The sequence below is a fragment of the Theropithecus gelada genome, chromosome 6, assembly GCF_003255815.1.
Source record: "Theropithecus gelada isolate Dixy chromosome 6, Tgel_1.0, whole genome shotgun sequence".
Classification (NCBI taxonomy): domain Eukaryota; kingdom Metazoa; phylum Chordata; class Mammalia; order Primates; family Cercopithecidae; genus Theropithecus; species Theropithecus gelada.
In genome coordinates this window covers 14164132-14182302 of record NC_037673.1, presented here as the reverse complement: position 1 = coordinate 14182302, position 18171 = coordinate 14164132, and the positions used below count along the sequence as shown (strand labels likewise).

At 46.8% G+C, this 18171-nt stretch overlaps 1 protein-coding gene across 1 annotated transcript in view; it reads right to left on the bottom strand.

Moving 5' to 3' along the window:
* TRIO (trio Rho guanine nucleotide exchange factor) overlaps window positions 1-18145 on the bottom strand; it is a 366882-nt gene extending 348737 nt beyond the window's left edge. Inside the window, exon 1 of the mRNA XM_025387077.1 lies at window positions 17964-18145. The gene's annotated coding sequence lies outside the window, so the exon portion shown is untranslated. The remainder of the gene's footprint in view (window positions 1-17963) is intronic.
* Window positions 18146-18171: the final 26 nt, after the last annotated feature.

Genomic DNA, 18171 nt, shown 5'->3' with positions numbered 1-18171 from the left:
CACAGCTACAAAGGACAGGCTGATCTACAACTAAGAAATGTGTGTTTGAGCCAGGTGCGGTGGCTCACACCTGCAATCCCAGCACTTTGGGAGGCCAAGGCAGGCAGATCACTGGAGGTCAGGAGTTCAAGACCAGCCTGGCCAACATGGTGAAACCCCATCTCTACAAAAATTAGCCGGGTGTGGTGGCACATGCCTGTAATCCCAGTTGCAAGGAGACTAAGGCAGGAGAATCACTTGAACCCAGAAGGCAGAAGGTACAGTGAGCCAAGATCACACCACTGCACTTCAGCCTGGGCAACAGAGTGAGACTCCATCTCAACAAAAATAATCAGTGTGTGTTTGAGCCTCACATGTGGCCTTGGTTACAAAGTGCCATTCTAGACCATGCAAACAAAAAGAGGAGCTTCAGTGGGAGAAAGGGACGAGTAGGGAAGGAGATCTGAGAATTCGGCACTAGTCTTCACTAAATTCCTCACCTGTAACACAAGTAAAATAGGCTGTGTACCAGTAAATGTGTGATAAATGGGAGTTAATACATGATGTCTTTTTAAGAGCATCTCAAATTTCATTTTCACCTTGAGGGCAATTTCAATTAGGTAGACTTGAGCTAGTTGATCATCTTTTATGATTTTAATTTCTACATTATTCCCCAGCACATTTTTAAAAGAGGCCAAAAGAGAGAATCTGCCTAATCATCTTGCCTCTTTAGACTATAAACTCCCACTGGACAGAGTATTATTTTTGTCTTCTCCAGATGTATGGCACCTGGCATGTTGACGTTGCTCAAGGGATAAACAGCTCATTCATTACACAGTGTCATGTCTATTAAATAATGTCCATAAAGTCCTTTGAAGATGAAAACTACTTCAAGCACTAAGTAATTCTGAGCTAGGCATTTGAAACTGGGAACAAAGATGACAGTCCAAACATCATGAAAAGGTCACCACCCTGCGGGAGGCATTGCACTAAGAGACTCTTGTTCCGACAGACTTCTGGTCCCTTTGCAGGCATTCTGTACAACAGACCAACCCCAACCTGCTCTACGCGTTCTAATGTATATAATGGGGAGAGGGTTTCAAAACACTACAAAGAACAAAAGTCCTTAGAAGCTCGTTTCTTTCAGGGACTGTGCCCAAAATAAATTTCAAAGCCACACAAATTCTTCTTTCTGCGATGTCTCTTTTTTAATTGAGCTGGAATACTCTGTATGAAGTGTCAACTCAATTCTAAAACAGGCACAATGAAAATTATTGCAACAGAGCATATGCGATTTTATGCAAATTAATGCCGTTTCTGTTTTAGAGTCTAACAACATACTCTATGTCTCGGTCTGTACGCTGGTGAGCAGAGGTGACTCCCAAATTCAAGAATATAAAGCTTGGCCAGACGCAGTGGCTCATGCCTGTAATCTCAGCACTTTGGGAGGCCGAGGCGGGCAGATCACGAGGTCAAGAGATCAAGACCATCATGGCCAACGTGGTAAAACTCTGTCTCTACTAAAAATACAAAAATAAATGAGCTGGGCGTGGTGGCACATGCCTGTAATCCCAGCTACTTGGGACCCTGAGGCAGCAGCATCGCTTGAATCCAGGAGGCAGAGGTTGCAGTGAGCCAAGATCATGCCACTGCACTCCAGCCTGGCGACAGAGCAAGACTCCATCTCAAAAAAAAAAAAAAGAAAAAGAACATAAAGCTCACACTAGCAGAAAAACATTGACACTGACTTTTAATGTTAATATTATTTTCAGCAGAGCATAGCAGAAAAGTTGCCTCTCCCTTCGACTTTCCCAGAATGTTTAAAAAACAATAAAAACTAAAGTATTATCAGTTTCCACTTTTTCAGTTATGCTCTTCACTATCTCAAAAGACACCACCAGGACTGAAACAATCTATAGGGAAACAAAGTCTCTCTTTTTTTTTTTTTTTTTTTTTTGACTGCGACTTCCTGAAAAGTTAACCTAGGGTTTTCCACAAAATTTCCAAATATGCCATCAAATCACAACTGAAACCGGGTCAAATCTTATCCACAATCCCCTCCTTCAAATAGGGGTGATTTCATTTTTTCTAACACCAAAAGAAGGGGGAATGGGAGTAGAAAAAAATTGAGTCAAATTCCTCCATGTGAGATGCACGTCAGAGGAGGAGACACCAGCACAGGCGGATTCCGCCTCTGGCAGAACCCACTGTGCACGTGGTAACCTTGTCCCTATAGCCACCTGATCTGGGGCAAGTTAAAAAACCTCTCTGAGTTCCATTTCCTGAGGTATAATGTTATCACTGCCTACTTTGTAAGGGGTAGGAAAATTAAGTGGCTTTTTGTTCTTTATTTTTATTTATTTATTTACTTATTTATTTATTTAAGAGACAGGGTGTCATCACTCTGCTGCCCAGGCTAGAGTGCAGTAGCACAATCATGGCTCACTACAGCCTCAAACTCCTGGGCTCTAGCAATCCTCCCACCTCAGCCTCTTGAACAGCTGAGACTACAGGCGCACGCCACCAAGCCCAGCGAATTTTTAAATTTTTGGTAGATAATCTCACTATGTTGCCCAGACTGGTCTCAAACCGCTAGGCTCAAGAGATCCTCCCACCTTAGCTTCCCAAAGTGCTGGGATTACAGGAAGAAATCACCGTTTCCAGCCTCATCACTCTCTAATTCCAAAACATCTCCATTAGCTCAAAAACTTCCCCCAGAATGTCTGACCTATTAGCAGTCACTCTCACTACCCCTAGTCACGACTTTTTACTCCCAGATTTTTTTTTTTTTTTTGAGACGGAGTCTCACTCTGTCACCCAGACTGTAGTGCAGTGGCGTGATCTCAGCTCACTGCACCCTCCGCCTCCTGGGTTCAAGCGATTCTTCTGCCTCAGCCTCCCGAGTAGCTGGGACTACAGGCGCACATCACCACGCCCAGCTAATTTTTGTATTTTTAGTAGAGACAGGTTTCACCAGGTTGGCCAGGATGGTCTCGATCTCCTGACCTTGTGATCTGCCTGCCTTGGGCTCCTAAAGTGCTGGGATTACAGGTGTGAGCCACAGCGCCTGGCCTACTCCCAGATTTTCTAATATCAAAAGCCTTTCTCCATTAAAATACTAATAAGCAAATTATGATTTTTTTTCTTGCTAAAATGTGTAATCATAGGAAGTGTTGCTAGAAATACAGAGGCCAAATTTTCCAGAACACAATCTAACAAGCATGAGGATGTTTATGGGCAGTACAGAACTTAATATATGAAACTGAGACTGTCTCCCCAAGTCAGGGACCTAATATCCATGTCATCATTTAATGTAGAAAAACGAAGACCAGGCCGGGTGCAGTGGCTCAGGTGTATAATCTCAGCCCTTGGGAGACTGAGGTAGGTGGATCACTTGAGTCCAGGAGTTCAAGACCAGCCTGGGCAACATGGCAGAACCCCATCTGTACAAAAAAAGATACAAAAATTAGCTGGGTGTGGTGGCACATGCTCCAAGTCCAGCTACTCAGGAGGCTGAGACAGGAACTTGAGCCCAGAAGGTAGAGACTGCAGTGAGCCGAGACCATACCACTGCACTCCAGCCTGGGCAAGAACAAGACCCTGTCTCAAAGGAAAGAGAGAAAGGGAGACACAGCGGGGAGAGAGAGGGAGAGTCAGGGACAGAGAGGGAGACAGGGAGAGGGAGCAAGACGGGGGGGGGGGGGAGAGAGAGAGAAGGAAAACACAGAGCAGCAAATGAAATCTAAGATCTCACCCACCATTCCATGATTTCTGGGACTCAGTGCACATAAACCCAGTTCCCAGAAATCCCGCACTGAGGCTGAAACATAGCTGCCTTGAATTTACTGCAGGTGGTTTCTGAGAAGAAATATTTAGTCAATGAAGGGCAGTAAGCAACAGTCTTTCAAGTCATGACTCACAGCTTACTCCAACACACGAACGCAGCTTCTTCTCCTACTTGTAGAATGCAGTGGATCCCTGAGAAAGGTCCGCCTGACCCATCCTCCTCTACACACCCATTCTCACTGGCTCACCACTTTCCTTTTTATTTCTTCTCTTTGGCAATTTGTACGCTGAGATGAAGATGACCAACTGTTTTTCCCACAACAGGTGTCCTTTTTATAAACTGTACGAAATTAATCTCCCTTTCTTTTCTGGCGACTCCTGATTTTTCAATTTTGTGCTTCGACATCACCAGAAAGTAAGCTGTTGATGGAGTCTGGCAGCTCTTTTCTCAAACATGCCCCTGGGGAACTGCAGAGCATTACTTCATCTGTTTTGTTTGGATGACTAACTGACAAGGCACTGAGCTGAACAGAAGCTGACCACTAACTGCTGATTTGAACAGTTTAAACTTGGGGGTGGAGGTTCATTTATCACCGCGGTATGGGTTAGCATTCTGAAATTAGGTTCTGCATACTGAGGATTGAGTGAGTAAGTAAAGGTACAGAGGATAAAAGGAGCCAGGATTTTCACTGTCAGAGAAGGGAATTACAAATATGGAAGAGGAAAGACTAAAATGCACCCTGTGGTACTGTACTGGAATTGGAGACACTGAGTATAAACACATGGTTTTTATTACCGAGAGGACGTGTGCACATGTGTAATTAACGTCTATGTGTATGCGTACATACACACACAAACACGCATACACTTCTTAGCTCTGTCTACTGAGAGGCCCTAAAAGCAATGACAACTCTGCAGCAATGAACACGCTTAGTGCCTAGATCGTGTTTTTAAATACCATTCCCTACTAAAATGAACCATTTCTCCAAGGGCTCCTTGGAGAAATGGCTGATCCCAGCACTGGGGCAAGGAAAGCGCAAGGTGCACCTGGAACAGTTTATTGTGCCAGAAAGTAAGAAACTGCTCCAAAAAATGATGGAGACAGGTCACAAAAGGTAAAAGAGCCAGGATGAAGGGGCTCCCATTAGCCAAATCTTAGCTAATTAGAGCATCCAACTAAGTGACAGCAAAGGATTATAGCTCATCGCATAAAACAGGAATTCCTGAGGCCACACTTATATAAATAAATAAGTGGAAGAGAAGGAAAGCTCTACCTTACAGTACAAAGTCAACTAAATACAAAAAGAATTGCAAAGTTAGAAAAAAAAGTCAACATTTCGCAACCATCATATTAACAACTGATTCAGGCGAAGATCATCAATGGATGCTACAACTAGCAAATGAAAGGAAGGAGAGAACAGCCTCAAATTATCTCCCCACAAAATGCTAACCAATGACAAAGGGACAAATAAGGTGGAGAGACCTGCCAGTCATCACCTGAACCAAGTGATCAAAGTGCACATCAGCACAGTGGGACAGTGGGTATCACATGTTCCCAGACACCATGCTCCAAAAAGGATGCAGCCCTTCTGCCAAAAATGCACAGCCTGAATCTACTCATGAGAATCGGGCAACCCAAACTGGGGGGCAGTCTTTAAAATAACCACCCTGTAATTGTCAAAACTATCAGGGTAACAAGACAGACAGGCTGAGGAGATGCTCCGAATTCAAGGAAACGGAAGAGACACAACAAACTAAACGTAACATGGTCCTGAATGAGATCCTGGACCATAATTTTTTTTAACTGCCAAAAAGGACAATCCTGAGACAATTGGTAAAAAGGTGTTAGTGATTTAGATCATGATATTGTATCGAAACTAATTTCCTGATTATGATCACTATGTAAGAGCATGTTCTCACTCTTAGAAAATACACACTGAACCATTTAGAGGTAAGGGACATCATCGTATTTGTAACCTACTCTCAAATGGTTCAGAAACAAGGTAATATGTAAATTATCTATATCCAGAAAGAGAGACAGAGGAAGACAAAGCAGAAGTGATGAAATACTTACAACTGCGATCTGAGGCTGTTCTTGCTTGTTTGAGCATGATGAGCTCTGGCTTCTCAAAGTTTACCCCCTCCGAAATAACTCTGGATGCAATCCACAATTAATACATGGACCAAATAAATGACCAAAAACTACACAGCAAAGGCCAGGCGTGGTGGCTCATGCCTGTAATCCCAGCACTTTGGGAGGCCGAGGCAGGTGGATCACGAGGTCAGGAGATCAAGACCAACCTGGCTAATACGGTGAAACCCCGTCTCTACTAAAAATATAAAAAAATTAGCCAGGCGTGGTGGCAGGCGCCTGTAGTCCCAGCTACTCGGGAGGCTGAGGCAGGAGAATGGTGTGAACCCGGGAGGCGGAGCTTGCAGTGAGCCAAGATTGCGCCACTGCACTCCAACCTGGGCGACAGAGGGAGACTCTGTCTCAAAACAATAAAAATAAAAATAAAAATAAACAGCAAAATCACAATTCAACTAAGTTAATTCGGACCTGAGCTTTGTATCACCTTTACTAGTTTAAAATAAAAGATATACTACAATAGTAGGTCAAAAGCAATCCAGGGTCTTAAAGGCCAATCCTTTTAATTCTAGAAATCTTCTAAAGGTAAGAATTACATAAAAATGTAAAAGCTTGAAAGTCTGAGAAACTCCTAGGGCAAACTAGGAGAAAGTGACTTGTAAATGTTTAGAGTGCAATCTACCTTCTGATTATACAATGTCTGCGTTCAAGAGACCAACATTTCAATCATCCTGACTGAAATATTAAAACTCCAAGGTAAACGTAGAGTCGCACAGAAAAACAGAGCATATTCCCAGTGTGGAAATGATGCTGGAAAACAACAGCTCAGAAGTTTTACGTGGGCATAAACCTGAGCAGGCATCCCATAAAATCATGCCATTGACTGTGAGGGGACCACATGAGGTGTGGCTGACGAGAATGCAACCCACACACACAACGGCCTAGGACACGTGCCTAAGGCAGTGGGAAGGAAATGACCCTGCTTCCCCTGACTAAATATCATCTACATGCACATTTTGATGAATAACAGCAACAAAATGAGTGGCTACAACGAAACAGCTATATATAGCAAAACCAAGAGTGACCACACCCATTTTATAAAACCGACCCCAAAAAAGCAGCTCAGTGGCGCCCTCCTGCCCCTCTCACTCCTGGCCCTGTTCCTCTCCTAAGTTAGAAAGGAAGCCCTCGTAGTGTTCTAATGTGTCACACACAGCAAGGGCTGAGAAACCTCTCTCCCCGGCCAGCCTCTCCCCGCCCTTCCCGTCCTCCCCACCCCCACGTTAACGGCCACAGAGATTTCCTATCCAGCGCTTGAGCCCAAGTCCAGACAGCCAAGAAAACAGAGGGCCAAGATTTCAATCAGAATTTCTCCCCAGACCGTGAGCCGGGGGAGCCTGTAAAACTCAACAGAGCCAACATGCCTGCATTGGAAAGCTGGGACTGCTAGGGTTATTTATGTAAAAGGTAACATCGGTTTTAATTAGGTGAGAAGAGGAAAGGCACAGAAACTAAATTACAGGGCCCAAACCAACATGAGAAAAATACTTGCTATAGCCTGGAATCTTTCACTCAACTTTTATTTGGTGTGAGACTTGTAAATTATAGCTTTGATCTTCAACACACGAGTATACACAAATTCAACTTTCAGGATTTTAAAATGAAAATTCAGGAGGCTGTGGGATGCTGTATAGAGTAGGGGTCACATCTACTCTCTCCCTCCATGAGAGAGGGAAGTGGCATGGAGGGGGCTTTGTAATCTGCCAGCCCTGGGCTTAATTCCAACTCGAGCCCTCACAAACAGAGTCAAATGGGGCAGGCAGGTCACTTGCCCTACCAGAAGCAGACATCCTCATCCACAACCCAGGAATGGCATGCACCTGCTGAGGGAGGGGGAGCTGCATCTATACAAGGAGAAGTATATAAAACACTCTGCACAGTGCCTGGCAAAGTACAGGGCCTCAGATGGTAAACCCAGTGGTGGCAGTACAGAGATAACAGTGAAGAGGAAGATTTTACCAGGTTTTCTTAGAGGAGAGGATGGCACTTACAGCTTTGGGAGAAAAGGAAATAAACAGTATCTTAAATCTCATCCTATGATATCGCAAGCAGGTTACTACTTTGCAGATGCGCTTATTTTACTTTCCTATGGAGCACAATTCCAAAGGTGCTATCTCATCCCCGGTGACAGGGGTCCCGGCCTCTCATGCTGCTCCCTGGCAGCTGCTGTTAAAGATTTAGAGGATAGCAAGGGTGTGGCAAGCATGGCCAGTGGCAGGCTGTTGCGAGGCTGCCATCCTACTTTCCAAAGGCTCCATGTCCACTCTGCAGGTTATCACCGCAAATCTATGTGATCTCACCTCAACCTTGCAAGGCTTTCAAAGGTTTCCAGCTCTTTGGTTCAGTGGACAGTTCCATCTCACAAACAGCCTGAACCTTATGAGAATTCAGCCTCCAGCAGAGCTGAAGCTGGACCTAATAAACAATGCCACGAGGTATGAGAGAAAGGCCTAACAATGAATCCTGCAAATTCCGCCATTAAATATTGAAAAAATAATATGTATACCGACCAACTAACAAAATTCTGGCACTAAATGACTCTACAGTGAAGTCCCTGTCATGAAGAGTGGCTCTCCTATGGGCAACCCATCAGGATGCGCTGATCTGAATTGGCACGTGAGTAAAAGGTACAGCCTGAAACCATCAAATTAGTGCCCGTTCTCCAGGTTCCTGGACCCAAGGCATATTAGGATAAGTGCAACAAAATGTAGATGGAGGTGAAGTGACTCTTAAAAAGTGTGAAATACAGCAGGGTGCAGTAGCTCACGCCTGTAATTCCAGCACTTTGGGAACCTCGAGACGGGTGGATCACAAGGTCAGGAATTCAAGACCAGCCTGGCCAAGATGGTGAAATCCCATCTCTACTAAAAATACAAAAAAAATTAGCTGGGCATGGTGGCGGGTGCCTGTAATCCCAACTACTCGGGAGGCTGAGGCAGAGAACTGCTTGAACCCAGGAGGTAGAGGTTGCAGTGAGCCAAGATTGCACCATTGCACTCCAGCCTGGGCGACAGAGGGAGACTCCATCTCAAAAAAAACACACAAAAAAAACTGTGAAATACATTGTGCCCCTGTGCAATCTGGGTTTGTTTTTTTGTGTGTGTGTGGTTTTTTTTTTGAGCTAGGGATGCTCCCTTGCATGCCAGCTTTCATCACTCTGGTACTGAAAAGGGCAGCGAATGCTGGGAAGAATTTCTCATCATCATGAATTTAAATTTTTTAAAAAGCTACCTACAAATGAGAAATCTATTTGTTTACTATTAGACTAATGAGGCATTTTTTCCAGTTATTTAGATGTCAAAATATTGGGCAATTTACACTTTAGAGATTTTATTGTGTAAAGCTAGTTAGGTGGAAATATTTGTAACACTCCAGTCAAAGCATTGTTTTTCAATATTTGTGTGGTAGCTTCAGAATAAAAAATAGAGGAATTGGCTGGGTGCGGTGGCTCAAGCCTGTAATCCCAGCACTTTGGGAGGCCGAGACGAGCGGATCACAAGGTCAGGAGATCGAGACCATCCTGGCTAACATGGTGAAACCCCATCTCTACTAAAAATACAAAAAATCAGCCGGGCGTGGTGGCAGGCACCCGCAGTCATGGCTACTTGGGAGGCTGAGGCAGGAGAATGGCGTGAACCCGGGAGGTGGAGCTTGCCGTGAGCCAAGATCGTGCCACTGCACTCCATCCTGGGTGACAGAGCGAGGCTCCGTCTCAAAAAAAAAAAAAAAAAAGTAAACACAAATAAGAAAATGCAAAACTTCCAGAATGCAAATGCCAAAGAGTGCCCTCTCACAGGTATCAGTGGCGTCCTTCAATGGCAGCAGCAATAAAGAATCATTGTGAACTTGAAAAAGTGGATGGGTCGGCCGGGCGCGGTGGCTCAAGCCTGTAATCCCAGCACTTTGGGAGGCCGAGACGGGCGGATCACGAGGTCAGGAGATCGAGACCATCCTGGCTAACACGGTGAAACCCCGTCTCTACTAAAAAATACAAAAAAAAATCGCCGGGCGAGGTGGCGGGCGCCCATAGTCCCAGCTACTCGGGAGGCTGAGGCAGGAGAATGGCGTGAACCCAGGAGGCGGAGCTTGCAGTGAGCTGAGATCCAACCACTGCACTCCAGCCTGGGCGACAGAGCAAGACTCCGTCTCAAAAAAAAAAAAAGAAAAGAAAAAGAAAAAGAAAAAGTGAATGGGTCAATGTAAGAGGAAGTAGAGCAAAATGAATAAACAATGGAGATCAATTCATACACACACTGTTTTGACCAACATCTTAATGACTTCTCATATGCATCATTTTCAAATTACAATCTAAACATTTTGCCTGAGCATTCATGTCATTTATACATGTCCTTTCATATATAGTAGGAAACATGAGTTCTTTGAAAACAGATTTCAAGTATTAGTCTCCGATACATTCATTCATTCTTGCACTGAAATCACCTATTCCACAGAATTCCAAAGTGGGGCATTTTATGACTTTCCAAGAAATATACATACATACATACACACACACACACACACAGAGTATGAAAAACCAGGCACCGACAAACCCCACCTAAAAACATTTTAGGATTACACGTTTAAATTTGAATTGTGTTCTTCTCAAGTTCACGCATAGTTTTGTTTTATGGTTATGAGTCTTAAAAGTAGGTAGGGCTAACACTTCACAAATTCATTTATTAATTGTCAATACTGTGAAATAGGTCGCTGTCAATTATATACAAGAATGCCTAAGAACAGAGGGCAAATGATCTCCTATAGATACTCATGTAGGAACGAAGCCCTCCAGATGAAGCTTCTTCTTTCATACCAGGAACTGTGAGGTGCTGAAGATCATCCTGCATGGGCCACTTGTCATCTTCGATCTGGACAGCAGCACAAATCACAGGAGTGGGAAATTTTGAAGCAGCAAAAATGGTAACTGTCCCTAGCTAAAGATTACTGTCTTTTAAGTCAGCAAATTTGACTTATACACCAGATGGATTCCCAAGTTAACACGTATTACAGAATCCCAGGAACGAATCTTTATTTCCCCCTATCTATCTTTAACATCACCCTAGACTACCCCTGGCAATTCTAAGAAGGTAGGTCCTACATAGCAAAGTATGAACGCAAGTATTAACTATCTTTCAAATCAATATAAAATCTTTCCAAATTAACTCAATTTTGTTCAAGTTTACTTAGAGAATAATTACTTATATCAGCTTTGGCTTTTGTTGGTATCATTGGTTCTATCTGCATTTCCTCGAATACCAGTGAGGCTGAATGTGTATTTTTTGGCCATTCATACTTCTTTGAATTGTTTGCCTATTTTCTTTCTAAATTGTCTTGTCTTACGTGATTTGAGGAAGCCCTTTATTAACCACATATACATAATCCTTTGATTTAATAGATTTTCTCCCAGTTTATTATTAGTCTTTTTTTACTGTCACATTTTAAAATAACATGCAGTTAAACTGTGTGTGTGTGTGTGTGTGTGTGTGTGTGTGTGTGTAAAGGTCTGTGAATTTTAACATATGCAGCCGCCACGACCAGAATACAAATCAGTTCCCCATCCTTCACCTGCCTCCTGCCTCCTTGTAGCCATACTCCTCCATGCCCCCAACTCCTGGCAATCAATGACCATCCGCTTTCTGTTACTACAGTTCTATCTTTTTGCCAACGTCATATAAACAAACTCACACAGCATGCAGCATTTTGAGACTGTCTTCTTTCACTCAACATTAATGGAATGGCTGTACTATAGTTTGTGATCTATCCACACCTACACAGTTTCAATGCTAACAACAACAGACAGACAGCAATGGGACCCTTGGCCTTCCCCGCAGCGAGGCAGTAATGGAGCAGCACTAACTCCCCCTCCTTTCAGGAAAGGGGGTCCACAGAGTGGCCAGGACAAATCTGCTGCCGCTCACTGAAACCCCTCCCCAAGAGAAACCTCCTGCAATCCATCCCTGTCCACAGCAGGGCTACAGACTGTGAGAAAACAAGCCTCATCAACTCATGTGGACGCCGCAAAGCCAAAGTACTCCAGACCTGGAATCCAGTCTTTGGGTTGACTAAGTTTTCATGAAAGCTTTCTCTGTCAGTGTAACTGCTAAAATGCACTCATTTATGACAAAGCCCAAATAGGAAGATGCCTCCAAAACACCAGCTCTAGACTACTTTGCAATCCTCCCCCACCAGACAAGAGTAGACATGTGGCTAATTAAAAGAGTCAGTAATCTAAAACTCAAGTATGTTCATCACCAAAATGAGGTTTTACATTTCCACAGCCCCTCTGCCATCAAATGGCACAGGGAGGAATCTCAGAGGTCAATGCCCTCCGCCCCCCGGCTCGTAGCCTCACTCTGGCTTGCTCTCTCTCCCCCCACATACAACCTTTCCCAGGGGGCAGGTGGTTAGTAATTTGGGTTTCAAGGGGCTTCCTTATGTGGAGAGGGGACAGAAAAGAGGAAATTCAGGTAACACCACAACTATTCAGTAAGCAAATTGTTTCCATGAATGAATGAGAAGTGAAAATGAGTGTTTATGCACTTGTTAACCATTAAACGCGAGAGCAAGATTCCCCATAAGTAAGACTGTCTGCACAAAAGGCTCAGTAACATCAAAAAGCTGGGAGTCCCCACTGGAGAGTCTAGCCAGGTATCTCCCTTTGAGATTTACAAACTGGCAGGGAGCTGGGCACCTTGGCAGTGAGAGCAAAGTCCTGTTCTGTGGGCACAGGGGGAGGAGACCAGGGGTCCAGCAGGAAGCCAGCAGCACATGCAGGGCCCCGCAGGCCTCTGTCCACTCCTCTGTGCTCCCTTCCCCTCAGTTCAGAGGCACAGCAATAGGAATTCCCAGAACAGCTCCCGCTGAGTAACAGCAGCCAGAATTCCTAAGTGCAAGGGTCACTGGGAAGTCTCCCTGTTCATTCCCTCTCCCAGTGGCCCACTGAACAGCACGTAAGCAGAACTAGAAAAGGATGAAGAGAACCCTGTGGCTGCACATCTAACCCGCTTACCCCTTGCTCCAGCCGGAGACCCAGCCTGGTCCCTGCAGCCCATTAATTAAAATGAGGCTGAGAAGATTCAAAACACAGCATCTCCATCCACCAGGCCAACCACACCATCACCCTTGTCAGTTTGGCCAAGTCTACTCAGCTGAGTACTTGGAAGAAACGGGAGGACGAGGTCAGAGCACTCACTTTCCACCAGAATACACTGGGATTCTCCCGCAAATCCAAGTCTTCACTGTCCAGGGAGTTGATACTATTTCCTGTCAGCTTTTTAAAATTTTGTCAAGACAATGCACTTAAGGAAATAAAAGCCAATTCATTATAGAATTGAGGAGGAATGGGGGGTGGGGTGTTATCACTGCTTTTTCTAGTAAAACACAGCTCATCCCTATCAACAGCAGTGAGTTTACCAGGCAGTAAAGTGTGGCTATTGATTAAGAATTAGACTTTTCTCTGAAATTCTGCCAAGGATATGAGATAGAATTTTATTTTCTCGATAGTCAAGTAAATGAACTTAAAGTAAATATTGAATACAGCTGACTTAGATTATGACAGCTTCAAACACATCTTTCACTTGCAGTTCAGAACAAATCTTGAATTTATGATAACATTTAAAAGGTCAAAAAAGACCACTGAAATTACCTATTTTCAGCATACATTTAGGAAACATATTTAAACCACATGCTTCATTTTGAACACCACCACCGACTTCATTTAAATCTTGGTTAATCATTTAAATGGTGGAAATGGCTTCTTTAAATTTTCATTTGAATCTTAAATAGTTAAATTGCGAAGGGAAAAAATACAATACCCCACATCAACACGTCCGTTTACAAGGTCTCAATGAAAAGCTTCTTTCAATGATGACTTTACTGCACTTCTTTGATTTCTCGAAAGTCACTTATAGGAATTTTAGAAATCTCCTTGCTTTCCTCTAAAACTGTGCCACCTAAAAAGGAGAAACTAACGTTCACTATCAATTACATTTCCTTCAGTTTCCGTTTTCAAAATATTGAGGGTAACAAGGACCCACTTTGTAATACAATCATTATCGGTGCTCACAACCACCAAAGCTGCCAGGCTTCTGAATACCCACAGAAGTAGCACAGCCCGCCCCGGGCCAACTACCTCAGCGGTGTTAAAGGCATAAATATGAAGAAAAGCTTCCCTCCATACTCCTTGAGGAAACCATCGTATCAAAACATATAAAGGTATGTGTGCTTCTCCCTCACTAACAGACTTGATTTTCTTCACATGTTCCCTGGAAGGAGAGGGGCAGCAGGAGGAGTCCAGAATAAGATTTAATAATGAAAGAAACCAAGCACGACAGGACGTGATGCTTCTGAATAACCACAAACCTTTATTCTCCAGATATTCATTTAACGCCAACCTAAAGAGTGCCAGGCAGGTTAAAAATAATGCATTTATGTAAGCACCCCCACCACACACACAGTCTTTCGCAAGGTTAAATAGGGAGCGCTGAAAGAATGATTTATTGCCACGAGAACAGAGCCCCAAAATAGATTGGCAATAAAAATGATTGGTCCCAGTGGGGTTGAGAACTAATGTAAGCAATGTCCTGGCTATGGGAGGCGACCAGGAAACAGCACCAGGGACCAGGGCCCTGACTCTGTCTCCACCCAAGTTCCAGTCTGGGGGACAAGTCATGAAACCTCCCTAAGGCTGATTTCTCATCTGTAAAATAAAATTAAAACAAGACTAGCTCATTTTTGCAGTGTCCTTTTTTTCTCTCTTTTTTTTTTTTTTTTTGCTTTTGCATTGAAATTGGTTTTACTGTGCTGAGCTCTGTGCAAAGGAGAAAAGTGAAGTTCAAAATTCACTAACACCTGCAGAAAATCTCTCACTGCTCTTTAACACACAAGCACCAGGACCTGACTCACATTATTACAACTCAATCCACTTGAACACTAATTGGCCTGCCTGCTTCATGCCAGGTCTATAAATAGGTGATCAGGATGGTCAAAATGAATAGGGAGTGCCAAGGTCCCGAGCAGAGAACGGAATGACAGCATAAGAAATGAGACCTTGGGTGAGGTGAACCTGGGTGGATGCTCAGCAGAGGAGAAGCGCACCAGGGCTCTGGAGCCCTGAATTACCCAAAGAAAAGCGGAGAACAAGGATTAGGCACTGAGGGCTCAGAGAAAGCCAAAGTCCACAGGCAAAGGGGAACAGCCCCAAGGTCATCTCCTGGACCCCTCTCCAGGGCAGCAGTCCTGTCCCCTGAGCCCAGCTCCAAACCCTGCCAGGTGACAGCACCTCTATGTGAGCATTTCCAGTAATGGAGAAATCACAGGACTATTCACTCTATTTCTGAACTTCCCTTAATTGTTTAAAAGTTCTATTAAAGTCTTCTCTTTCTTCACCCAACCACTGGTATTAGTTTTCAATCTGTGGCTACAAAGACAAAGTCGAATGCGGGCAACAAGAAGGAATTTAAAAAAAGAAAATCAGGCAGCCACGCAAACAGAGTTTCAGGGCTGAGAAAGGGAAGGCCACCAATGGAAAGCCTTTGTCTAAGTCAGGTTGGCACTTTCAGTACCAGGCTCAAAAGCACACCCTGATCTGTCCTCCCCAGTCAATGAGAACCTATTTTCCCATATTTCTGCGTCTTAGAAAAAGAAACCCAGATATCTGATGGATTTGACTGCATTCTCCTCAGCTTCCTCACCTGGTCAGCCCTGACCGTTCAAACCCCACTCCCACACCCACTCATCCAACAGAATGGCCCCTCTCTGCCCCCTGCTAGACATCGTTGGCCTAGATGCTAGAGCCAAGATCTAGGTCAGGGACTCAGAGCTGCCCAAAGGAGATTTCACTTTTAAAAAGACGTTCCAGGCTATCCCCGGAATGGGACGCTGCATCTGATGATACCTACTTAAGTTCTGCCCTGGCTCCTGGTTCTAAGTGAAACAACTAAAAGTTAAGTTTGTCATTTCAGAGGGGGGAAGAAAGGTACAAGCCAGTGAGCAACATTACCTGGTTCTGACCCAAACGGAACATGAACAGGAGCCCCAGCGGCGGGGTCAGCACAGGCCTAAGCAAAGCCAAGAGCAGACGACAACTCCTGGAGAGAGTCACGCCGACAAGCAGCAAGTCTTCGGTGTCTTTTAGGGAGGGCTCTTAGCAGCAGAAGAGATTTTTCTACTATGCATAATAGAGATGTAAAAAGGCCTGGTCTCACAAGCACCAAAAAATCCATCTCCAACACAGAAGAGCCTTTCTAACAGCTGTAGAGGAGCTGAATTCTGCACAGAATCTATTATTCTGTGACAGGTGGTAGAGAGAAAAAGAAGACAGGCTAGACTTTAGCTTCAGGGCATGAATGGAATACGTCCCAGTTCTGCTATTAAGAGGTAAGACGGGGCTGCTCTACCTGGCCAGTCGCACCGGGAAAAAAAAAAAAAAAAAAAAAAAAAGGTGGGGGGGAGGGTGGCTTTCTTTAGAAGGAGCTCATGTTTTCCTAACCTTTGCTTTCTGCAGGGACCTCACAAGGAGAGTGAGCACTGGGGAGTAGATTAACCCCAAGCTAACACTGGACAGTCGGCTGTGTCACTCCTAGCCACAACCAATCTGCTAAAATGAATCAAAAATAACCCCGCCTAGCAAAGATCAAGACAACCAAGGGAAGACAGTACTAAACCAGGTCCAGCACTGCTAACTTCTCACTCTCACCATCGCCCTCCCGCTGCAATTGCTCCTTGTGACCCGGATTGTGGAACTGATCTCACAGAATCTGGGGAGGTGATTTTCAAAGAGGCCACGGAAAAGCGTGAGCCGCCGACCTCCCGCGCGTCCCCCAGGGCAGGGCTGCTCCCCCGGCCCGTTGGTGTCCCCAGCCCTGCCGTCCTCCCCGGGGCCACCACCAGCACCCCCGCCCGCCTCTCCAGGCCCCGACCTGGCCCGCCCTCCTCCGCTCTCCAACGCAGAGTCTGCATCCTCCCTGCCCCGCACCCGGCCCGCTAAGGATTGCGCTCTGGGCTGCGGGCCCCGAGGCCGCCGCCGCCGCCGCCGCCGCCTCCTGCTGCTGCTGTTCAGCCGACGCGCGAGCAGACGGGACTGGGCGCGGGGACGCGGGACACGGGGACGCGGGCCCGGCTCGCGCGGGATCTGGGCCGGGGCGGGAGGAGGCGCCGCCGCTGGGGTACCGGGGACGCCCTGTCACGCCCCCTGCGCAGCAAACCCGGTGCCCCTCCCACGAACCGGTCGCCACCCGCGCCTCCACGGCGGCCACCTCCTCCACGCCGGGGTGGACTCGGGGCCACCTAGCACTGCCTCCACCTCCACGCCACCCACGCAGTGCCCCGCGAGCCCTAGTCCCGCACTGCCCCCCCGGGGCCACGTTCCCAGCTGACCCTCCCGGGTTGTCCCCGGAGACAATGGCTCACCGCGCCTCCCGGCCCTCCGAGCTTCAGCTCGGCCACTGTCCCCATTCCCTGGGCAGTGAATGCCGTGACTGCCCCGTTTCACAGAAGTGTAGACCGAGGCTGGGGAGATGACAGGCTAGCGGGCCAAGCAAAGAAACCCGGCTGCTACTGGGATCGAGGAGGGTCCAGGTACAAATCAGGCACAAACAGGCACAGATCGGAGACCAATTTCCCGTCCCGGACCGGCCCCGGCTCAGTCCGCTCGGTCTCCGGGGTAAGAGCCTCCGCCCACGCCATCTCCGCCGCCGCCTCCTCGGTCCTCCAGCGAAAGAGACAAAGAGCCGGCGCCCCAGCCCGCGAAGCCGCGGCTGCCGGGAGCGGGAGACCAGGGGATTCTGCCCTGGAACGAGGGGCGGGTGTAGGGAAGGCGAAGTGGTGGCGTTCGGGCCAAGCTGCCGCTCGCCGGGCTGCGCGGGCAGCGGGACACGCGGATGTCGGGCGGGCAGCCCCGGCGCGTGGAAGCAGTGGCCCCAGGCGAGAGCGTGCGGGCCCCAACGGACGGGTGGGCACCGGCGCGTGGTGGCCGGAGCTTGGCAGCTCCTTGGCGGATCGGCCGAACGCTTGGGGCAGCGCCGCTGGGCTGGCCAGCCGCTGTTGCACTCACCGGATCGGAAGAAGGCCGCGATGTCGGCCAGGTCCTTGGCCGCCTCCTCGGCCCCCTCGCCGGCACCGCCCCCGCAGCCCGAGCCAGCCGCGCTGGCCGCCGCGGCGGGACCGGAGGACGCGGCGGGGGCGGCGGCGCCGCCGCTGCTGCCGCTTCATGGCTGCGGCGGCGCCCGCGGCCGCGCCCGCCTCTCAACTTTTCGAGCACC